Raw genomic sequence first — 9,838 nt, forward strand, 5'->3', positions numbered from 1 at the left:
CTGAGTTGCTGCCAGTTGTGGTGCTTGTGTGAGGTGAATACCAGGCTGCTGGGAGTTGGGCTGAGCCCCACCAAACTCATGTCACACAGGAATGGGGAGCTGGGCTCAGAAAGCTGGATCCTGGCTCCCTTTGCTGCTTGGTGCCTTTCCTCAGCTTGCTGACTATTTATTGAGTGAATACCCAGTCCCCGCAGGCAGCAGGTGGCATTTCATCCCCTTCCTCAGTCTGTGTATTGCCCTATATTTGTCCTGGTTGGCTCATGCCTTCCTCTATGTGCGTCATTGGCACATGCTAGCGGGACTCCATAGCTATCATTTTAGAGTGACATTCGCCCGAGGCCTTGGCACTACTTAAGTCCTCAAAATAGGCCTTAAGGGCAGGACTTTCCGACACGTTTGCAGACTGGGGATTGGGCACTGCTGAAATCTGACCCTTACTTAGGTATCTGAATGAGCTCATTGGAAAACCATGTCCCAGCTGCAGGTGCTGAGTCCTTGACTATCTGTCCTTGCATTCATTTGCCGATCTAGCCCCATGCGGGCCCTCTACCCTGGGGTGCATTTCACCTTTCATGGGAAAACCAGGATTTGGGCAGAATAAAACCTTAAAGTCAAACTTTTCCTCTCCTGCCCCGCTGCAAGATGGCAAGTAAAGGGTTAAAACCTGAGCACCACCTTCCTTTGGGGGGCACTAATTGGGATGCTGGCTTAGCCCATCAGGGAGGAGGGGAATGTCTTGTAACTAGGGCTGATTTCATCTGAGTTGTTCCCAAACAATTTCCCCAAGGAACAAAGCCTGTGGGGCCAATCTGTGGAGAAGCCAGAGGTAAAATTCCCAGGGAGAGGGAATTTTCTCTCTATTCTGAGGCCTGGATGGAACAGATGGATTGCGAAGGACCCAATCTAGTGACCACTGACATGAAAAGGAATCTTTCCACGGACTTCAGTGGGAGTTGGGGCAGACCCTGAGCACTTAGACTAGAATTTCAAGCATGTCCACTAATTCAGGGTGGCTCAGTTCCTCAGGCCACAGTAAGTAGGCCTGATTTGCAGAGATGCTGAGCATTCACAGCCCCCCTTAGCTTCTGCTGCACTTATGCTTCATGCTTCTGAAAATCAGGCACCAGGGTGTCCCAAACCTGGAGGTGCCCCAAGTCGGTGGCCACTTTAGAAAACATTGACCTTTGGACTCCCCGTGCCAGAGTTTCCCACTCTGCAAACAGGGACTAGTGATATTGATCTGCCCTCCTGCTGATTGTGAAGTTGTGAGGTTTAGTGCGTTCATGGTTTGCAAAGGGTTATGAGCGCCTCTGTGTTGTCTCTCGGTGATTTGTGTTATGGTGCATTGTGAGTTTGCTAACCAGATGGAAGAGAAAGCTGAGCTCCAGCTGCAAAAGCTGGTTGCAGATTTTGATCAGCCTAATCTTTTGCGGGGGAGGGGGGGAATGCGTTTTGATCTTAAGTCTTTTCCAGCCCATTATAAAGAGAGGGGTCATTTATGAGAGTGAGATGCCAACTGCCAGACGTTGGGGATTGGAGGCGGGGGGCAGTGACTCAGGCTGACCTCTATGTAAGACATCACAATGATGATTGCTGCTAGTGCCTGTGAGCCCCGTCACGGATCAGGACCTGTCCCATTAGGAACATGGCACGTTAGAAATAAGGCATGCATTTGTTAAAATGCGGGTGATTAACCCTTGGCACAAACGGCCAAGGGATGGGGTGGATTTTCCATCTCTTGATGTTGTCCAATCAGACCTAGGTGCCTTCTGGAAGACATGCTTTAGCCAAACACAAGTTGGGCTCAGTACAAGAGTAACTGCAATTCTCTGGGCAGTGATTCCCAACTAGGGGTCTGCAGCCCCCTGGTAGCCGTGAGCAGGTTATAAGGGGATCTGCCCCAGGCAGCAGGAGTCGGGGGAGGGAGCGCTACCTCCGCCCCTTTACTCACCTCAGCGGGCCACCCAGCCTGTGGGTCAGCACCAGCAACGAGTTTCACACCGAGTAAGTAAAACAAAAATAATATTCTAGTTTTTTATTTTTGTACCTCTGTGGCACAGGTGGGCAGGGGAGTTTTTAGAGCATGTTGTGGGGGCCTCAGAAAGAAAAAAGTTGAGAACTCCCAGCCACCTTCTCTTCTGCACAATTCCTCAAGCTAGTGGTGCCCCCTGGTGGACATCAAGTTATTTTTTACAACCCAAAGTTTGTAAACAACAGTCACGTGGACAGGAACCAGACTGAGCTCTGACCTCAGTCTCCTCTTCCTGCCAGAAGGGAAGAGATCAAATACAACAAAGGCAAAGGGCGTAAGCATCTGCAGAGGCCAGAAGCAAGGTGGAATCTGAGTTCCAAGCATAATTATCACACGCACAATTGTACTAACTCCCTTGATGTTGTACAACAAACCTTTGTCCACAGCTTTGGAGTAGGCTGGCTTTATACCTGGCTGACTCAACAGTAGTCAGTGCCAAAAAAGGAATAAACTCGTCAAGGTATCTACCCTTCTTTGGGTTAAGCAAGGAAACCCTTTTATGTAGAAAGGATTATAAGGTTGTCAGGGCTCCTTGTAGTGCAGTAGACAAGGCCTCAGCCCCTCCCCAAATGCTCTGTCTGCACTGGGTCACCATGGACTGAAGCATCTGCAAGCTGCCTCTCTCTTTGCCTCAGTGAGAAATGGTTACATTGACAGAGAGAAAGTCAGGATAACAGTGGCCTTAAGAAACCTGTTATTTATTGTGGCTTGTATTGCAGCTGGAAAACATGTTTATTTGCACTCCATTTGGTTCTGCTTCACTTGTAGTCTGTGCCCTAGCGCAACACTGCAATTGCTAAAACTACTGGGGGTTTAAATCCCAATCAAACTGGGCTGAAAGTTCAACAATATTAAGATATTGCAACCTAAATTTTGGGCTGAAGTTCCTAACTTGGTCTCTTAAAAACCATCCTGATAACACCTGAAAAAAATAATTAATAACTGGTTGCTCTGATTTCTTCTGCTTAGAGTAAAAGATGAAATATTTCTCCTAACCAATGATCCTCTAATCTTCTCTACAGGGACCAGAGTGTACAGCCCCCCAGAATGGATCCACTATCACCGGTATCACGGCAGGTCAGCAGCAGTCTGGTCTCTGGGGGTCCTGCTGTATGACATGGTCTGTGGGGATATCCCCTTTGAACATGATGAGGAGATTATTAGGGGCCAGGTCTACTTCCGACAGAGGGTCTCTCCAGGTGAGTACTCTACTTTGTTGTGTTAAAGTTGCTTAGCCTGAATGTCACACTGACAAAGTGATAATATGATGCCATAGAAGTGCATTACCATCATTTCATGCAACCAGTGAGACGTGCAAGGCATGATTCTGTGATCTAGTGGTCCCATCTTGTCTTAAACTCAATGAGATGTTTAATGCTATTGAATCCCAGCAAAGTGCTGGGGACCCCGCTCTCTTCTCTGCCTTAGACAGCTGCTTCAGAGCTCACCGTGGTAGTTCACTTCAGCACTTCACTCTCCTGCCACTTGCTGGGGTCTTTAATGTGGCTACTGCAGCTGGCTGCTGAAGCAGTCTTACAGAAGGTGGAAATGACAAAATATATTGAACCAATCGAGTAGCTCTCAGGTTTAATCATCTCACTGGGGAAGGGAAAGTTGATTTTTGCTCTTAGCCTGGGTATGAGTGGCAGGGGAGGATGGGCTGCTCATGGACTTGCATTGCAAATTTGGTCCCTTGTGTATTTTCGGAATCTCCTTCCAAAGATGGGAGCTGGTTCACCCACATACTAGGGTGAGGGGAGTAACTAAGGAACCACACCTAGCCACAGCCATGGTAATCTGTCCTGTGAAGCAAGAAAGGCACATCCCAAAGCAGACTTGCAGATGCTAAAATAGGGAGGCTTGTAGGCTTCACAGACATTACTCGGCAGCGCATTCTCACTAACTGCTTGTTTTCTCTCCCCAGAGTGCCAGCACCTCATTAAATGGTGTCTTGCCTTGAGGCCCTCCGACAGGCCATCCTTTGAAGATCTTCTAAATCATTCTTGGATGCAAGATGTCCTCTTGCCACAGAAAACAGCAGAGATCCACCTGCACAGTCTAATTCAGGAGTCTGGAAAATAGCAGCTCCTCTCATCCATTGGGTGTAAAAAGAAAACTCTCACCAGTGACTGTCTGCCTGTTACATGGGAACATTCATATCTCATTCCAGAGCTCAGCTAACTGGAGAATCTTCTGAGAGGCTGGAGGTTACCATCCATCCCAGGTGGACTGGTCTTGAACTCGTTTGGTCCTGCCTTACTTGATGTCTTGCCAGTAGACTTTTTTGATGTCTTATGGGCACATCTGTGAGTGTCCCTGACCTGCTGAGTCCTGGAATATGAACTGAGCGAGGACCAGAGAATTGGCAAGAACGTTTTGCTTGGGGAAACTGGCTGTGGAGGGGGAGGGAAGGTACTGATTTGAATAGCTGTCTTATTCACTGTGTCACCATGTTCTGAGTGCCTTCAGTTGCGATCTGGGCTGTGCTGGGGGAAATACTTGAATCTTCCTACACCTCTGCTTCTCCAAGATTCACCTGGGTTTATTTTATATTCCCCTTCTTAAGGAACAGGTCAGAAGCAGCCACGGGTGAAACCAATGCACCCTGGCTAGTTGTTTCTGAGGTATGCTGTTAGCGGGACCTTTCCTGCCTCAGCTCTTTGCCTTGAGCCTCAGAAGCCAGGGCGTCCTCACAGAGGCACAAACAATGCAACCCAATAGAGCTGTAAATGTGTACAGAATTATACAGGAGCGAAGCTTGGTGTACAGAGGATTGTAGTTTATAATGGTAACGGTTTTACTCTTTTGTTTTAACTTATTTTCAGGGGTTTGGGTTGTTATTTGTTTGTTTGTTCTTTAAGTAAAATGTCCTAACCTGTAGGATAACTTATTTATTTATTTATGAATCGTGGGTTCAGAGCCCATGCCTGGCTTCCATAGCTGCTGAGCTGGTTTCCAGTTGGGGTCCCCTCCCCCCCGACTGCACTCCCTTCTTAGAATGCTCTGTTAATGTCTCACCACTGTGTGGAGTGGCCGACCGCTTCCCAGCTGTCTGTAAATAGTTCCGGCTGCCGGTGTTCCTCTTCCATGTGTGTGTTCAGTTGTTTTAAAGGCATTTCCACCGGTATTTGTCTGGGCTGGGGCGGGACGTCACGTGCGCATGTGTATATAGCACTGGTTTTGCCGAGCTGTCGGGGAAGGTACCCTGGACTCCAACACTGTCAAGCCTGTATATGTAATCAGTGTGTAGTCTGCTGCTTTTGTTAATAGTTAATCTTGTACAGGGGAAGTCAGAAATCCTATTTTTTTTATACATGCAGTTTTAAATAAAAATGAATCACTTGACTTAACCTGAGACCTCTTCTCTTTCGGGTGGAGTAAAACTGCCAGTTTCACAGGGCAGAGAAGCGGCGCTGTCGAAACTCAGGACCCTTCCTAACGTGATCCGAACGCCCAGAGCACCACTAACGCGCGCGGTTCTCAGAGCAGGAGATGAGTAAGCCACAGCCTGCACTACAGCTAGAGATAGCAGCCCAAACCACAAAGCTTGCATTCACATGTCCTCAAAGCTGTGTCACTCACATGCAGCGTTTTGGTTCAGCCCGTTAAAGGCGTCAGCTGTCAGTGTTGGAGCTGAACTTGTGCGCTGTCCATGTCCAGTGTCCTGGTCCTGGCCATCTCTGGCAGCCCTCTTCACTGAACTGTGAGATCAAAGGTGTATGGCCGAGGCATGAAATATCTACATACTGTTTCCATTCGTGCCTAGTGGTGTGTGAATAAAGCAGGTAAACATCAGAGCTATATTGATGCAGTATGTTACCCATGCACGTGGTACATTGGATGCTGACCATCAGTGTCGGGGCACAGTGTGTTTCAGTAACACAGATCCTGTGTGGCGGGCTCTGGAGGCAGTAATGCTTCACATCCGTGAAGGGATTGTTAAAAGTTGCCTGATGTCTGATTTGTTAAGTACTATTACCATCAGCAGCCAGGCTGATTGGCCCAGAGCCACGGGGGCTGTTGGCGTCCAGGTTAGGAGAACTCGGTCGTTTTTCACACTCTTCAGCACAAACATGCTGGGCTTCCCCTCGTTAAACTAAAGCGCCCACATGTTGCATGCGACTGCTGTTCGATTCAGCACTGCACAAGTTACTGTTCATACCGAGAGGCAAACTTTAAAACTCTGCTTTACCCTGGTGGAGCCAGGATCTGTTCTTTAACTGTTATGTTTCAGGGTGTCTGCCTGCGGGTTGAATGGAACAGCTTGCTCCACCTGGCTGTAATATTCATGGCGTTGTCTAAAACCTAGGCTGTTGGTTCAAGTGTGGGGCTGTGTAATGTTAAAAGATGGAGCAATGACGGCAAGCATTGTTTGCACAGTGCATTTCTTTTTAAAACTCTGTTGGTTGTAGCCTCGTGGGGAAATATTTTACCCTCTCGGTGCACTACCCATTTGCTGCTGCTAATCTCCAGCAAGGTGCCTGCCACCAAGTGAGCACTGGAGTTGCCTAGAGATTTCTAGGGATGGGTCTGGAGTACTAGCATGAGCAGCAGGATATAGGAGTTCTATTCCTGCACCGCAACTTCCTTGCTGTGTACCCTGGGCCAAGTCATTTGCTGCTCTATGCCTCAGTTTCCCCATCCGTAAAGAGCCCCTCTGTACAGCCCTTGCAGGTCCCTTTGAGGAAAGGCGTTAGTGAGTTAATTTTTCTTTATAGGTGGGCTGAACAAGAAAGCTCAGCTCCACGTCCCCAAAGGCTGGGGGATACTTAACTCTGTGGTTTTCGTTCAACCGCAGGCTCTTGTGCTAGACCAAAACAAACTTTATAGCTCCTTATTTCGAGAAAGTCCATCGCACACGTTTATAGCAGCAAATGAGTCTCGCAGTGAGTGAAATTTAGCCGGGCGCAGTTACAGTATCACAGCAAAGTGCTCCCCACAGAGTGCAGGCTCTCCCTCCTTCCCGTAAACACTGCTCAACTGCTACTCCACTTCTTAGAAACCTCACCACAGAAAGGCCAAGTAAGATCAGAGTGTCAAGCCCCGCAGGGACCGATGCCGTGATAGTCACTATGCTTCCTGCTGCAGCTTATGTCTATTTCCCGGCCAGGCCAGCTCAGTAGGAGGGAAATGCTGTCAGGGAGACATAACATCCGAATGGCACAAAGTACCAAGGAGAGAACAGAGCCTAATTCGGCCCTTTGTCAGGTAGGCATAACTCTCACTGAGGTTGGGCGTTAAATCCATCTAAGAGCCTGGTTCAGAAAAGCATTTAAACATGTGCTGAAGCCCTGGGAAGTCCATGGCACCTAAATGGGTATGTTTACACTGCAGCTGGGAGCACCCTAGAAAATAGCAGTGTGGACGTCTTGGTACTGGCGGAGGCTAGTGTTAGCCACACAATCTTAGACTCCGGGGGTAGAATGGGCTTGAGCTTAGGTGGATAGCTGGAGCCTCTGCCAGCACCAGGTAATAATTCTGAAGTCCTGCCCCAGCATGCACTGGGATGGATTTTCTGGAAGCCAGTCTCTTCAGTTGTTCCAAAATCTTGGCAGCTAAGTGGGGAACGTCCCCAGCACAGTGTCAAGAGCCCTGATGGGCAACAGAGATGCAACAAACCCTATTGGCACTATTCTCCCCTTTGGCAGCCCCAGAGGTTCCTGTGCTTTATTAGAGAGATTATTCTGCAAAGCAAGGTGCACCCGCAGTCTGGGCTTGCACCTGTGTTCGCTAACCTCACTCTCCCTGGCTATTGCCCACAATGTGCAATTGCGCTGCTAAGCTCCAGTTCCTACACTGTCCCACAGGAGGTGCTGCTCAAAAGCGAGGGCTTCCTGGGAAGTGATGTAAATAGCTTTGTGGCAGCCTACGTCATATATACAGGAGCTGCTGTAGTTACGTCAGTAGGGTGGTGCTGTATTTGTTTACTCTTACATGGCAACCATGCAACTATTTAGTTAGGCTGGATGCCAAAGATCTGCGGCATGGTGTACTTGAATGCATCCTCTCAGCAGCATCTACTACAGGGCTCTTACGATACCCTGATCATAACTTACAGCTGTCCCAAGCACCTAAATCCATTTTGAAAATGAGAGCTGGGCACCTAAATCAGTTAGGTGTTGCAACACTGAGCTCCACAATGCCTAAGTATCTTTCAAAATCTGGTCTTATGTCAGGCTTTTCATCCCTCGAGCTTCAAGGGCCTTACATATAGATATACAGCAATATCTTTCTCTCCATTTTACACATGAGAAAACTGAGGTAGGGGGAGATGACATGACTTGCTCAAGGTCATTTGGTGACTCGGTAGCAGAGCTGTGGATAGACCCAGTTCTGCTGACTCCCATGCCCTGTGGCTTCCTGATGCAAAATAAAACCCAGGGAAAAAACCTAAAACACAAATATAAATCATGGGCTTTTGGGGTATTTATTCAACACTTGAACTCACGGTCTGGAAAATGCAGCAACAGCAAGAGAAACACTGAATTACACAACAGAGGAAGGAGATTACACGGGTAATGGACTTTCATCTCCATCAGTAGGAAATATACAAAAATGGGGCCCAACGTACTGCTCCGATACCTCCCCTCACACGCCTTGCCTAGCAGTGGAGCCCAACCTAAACCTGGGCGGTTCTGACACGTTCCTAGAGATCCGCCTCATCCTGAGCGACATCCTTCCTTGCCCTTTGCTTTCAATAATCATCAGGGCATACGTGACAACGAAGGTGAGCCAGAAGCAATCCATGGGGATCCTGGTGGCCAGCCCAAACCACTCCAGGGGGCTGAGGGAAAACCAGGCTTCTTTGGAGACCCGGTAAGCCACAGCCACGATGAGGCAGTTAGCCAGATCTTAGAAGGTGATCCATGCGACATAGGCAAACATGCCCATGTAGAGCCGCTTGTGGACTGAGTAGATGAGGAAGACGCACACCGGGTAGGTCATGATGGCCAGCGTGATGGCTGTATAGTAGCAATACGGTAGCATCTTCCCCACTTTGGTCAAGTTGAAGGGCTTGATTTGTGCCATGTCCGTCATTGCTTGTTCCAAGTGGCCAACCTCGAAGATCAGGTACATGTTGGTCACTAGGATCATGTAGACAGCAGCTACAGTGGCCCCAGCCTTGGGGGACATGCCACAGAACCCCCCCGGGCACAAGATGATCGTCATGTTTTCTCCACAGGCAACGTCGCTGGCCAAGGAAACTGAAGGAGTGTTGCAGAGTAGAAAGACAAGCTAGGAGAGACGTCGGCGGGGCTTGTGTTAGGGATGAAGCGCACACACACACACTAACCCCATCTCTCTATCTCTCACACACACACACACACAGTACCTGCATCCCACACTCACACACACACTCTGTAACCCCATCTCACCAAGATTCCTACTAAACCAAAACTTGGTTATGTCCCCCATGATCCTATGTGCTGTTCACCATGTTCCACCTCTCCCAACCCTCGAGTGCAGAGAAGGGCTCCCAGCCCCCTTAATCAATGACAGGCCAAGCTCCAGAGCTCCTGAACTGAGAGACCTGCCAGCTTTAAAGGGAGGCCACCCTAGTCCTGTTTCAGAAACAGTGAAGAGGACAGGTGGTTGATTGCTCGAGTTCCTGTGGAACTGATTTTAATGGTGGTGAGATTAAATTTAATTGCGTTTACCGAATAATTAATGACATTAGGGTGCCTAAACCCTTGGATCGGCCTCCTCATTATTTTAATCTCAATAACATAGTCTAGCAGTCTCACAGCTGTTGGCTTCCTCAGTGCAACCTGGTGGATAGAGCACTTAGGAGATTTGGGTTCTATT

The 9,838-nt window shown here is 48.5% G+C and overlaps 1 long non-coding RNA gene and 1 pseudogene across 1 annotated transcript; one reads left to right on the top strand and one right to left on the bottom strand.

The window, feature by feature from the left end:
• The first annotated feature begins 2,040 nt into the window (after positions 1 to 2,040).
• LOC120403699 lies at positions 2,041 to 5,382 on the top strand. Its single transcript, XR_005597677.1, has 2 exons — positions 2,041 to 3,231; positions 3,957 to 5,382. It is a non-coding gene; the product is annotated as an uncharacterized LOC120403699 (long non-coding RNA).
• A 3,215-nt stretch (positions 5,383 to 8,597) lies between these two features.
• On the bottom strand, positions 8,598 to 9,202 carry LOC120402998 (annotated as a pseudogene).
• Between the last annotated feature and the right edge of the window lie 636 nt (positions 9,203 to 9,838).

The sequence above is a fragment of the Mauremys reevesii genome, linkage group 4 (genome assembly GCF_016161935.1).
Source record: "Mauremys reevesii isolate NIE-2019 linkage group 4, ASM1616193v1, whole genome shotgun sequence".
Taxonomy (NCBI): domain Eukaryota; kingdom Metazoa; phylum Chordata; order Testudines; family Geoemydidae; genus Mauremys; species Mauremys reevesii.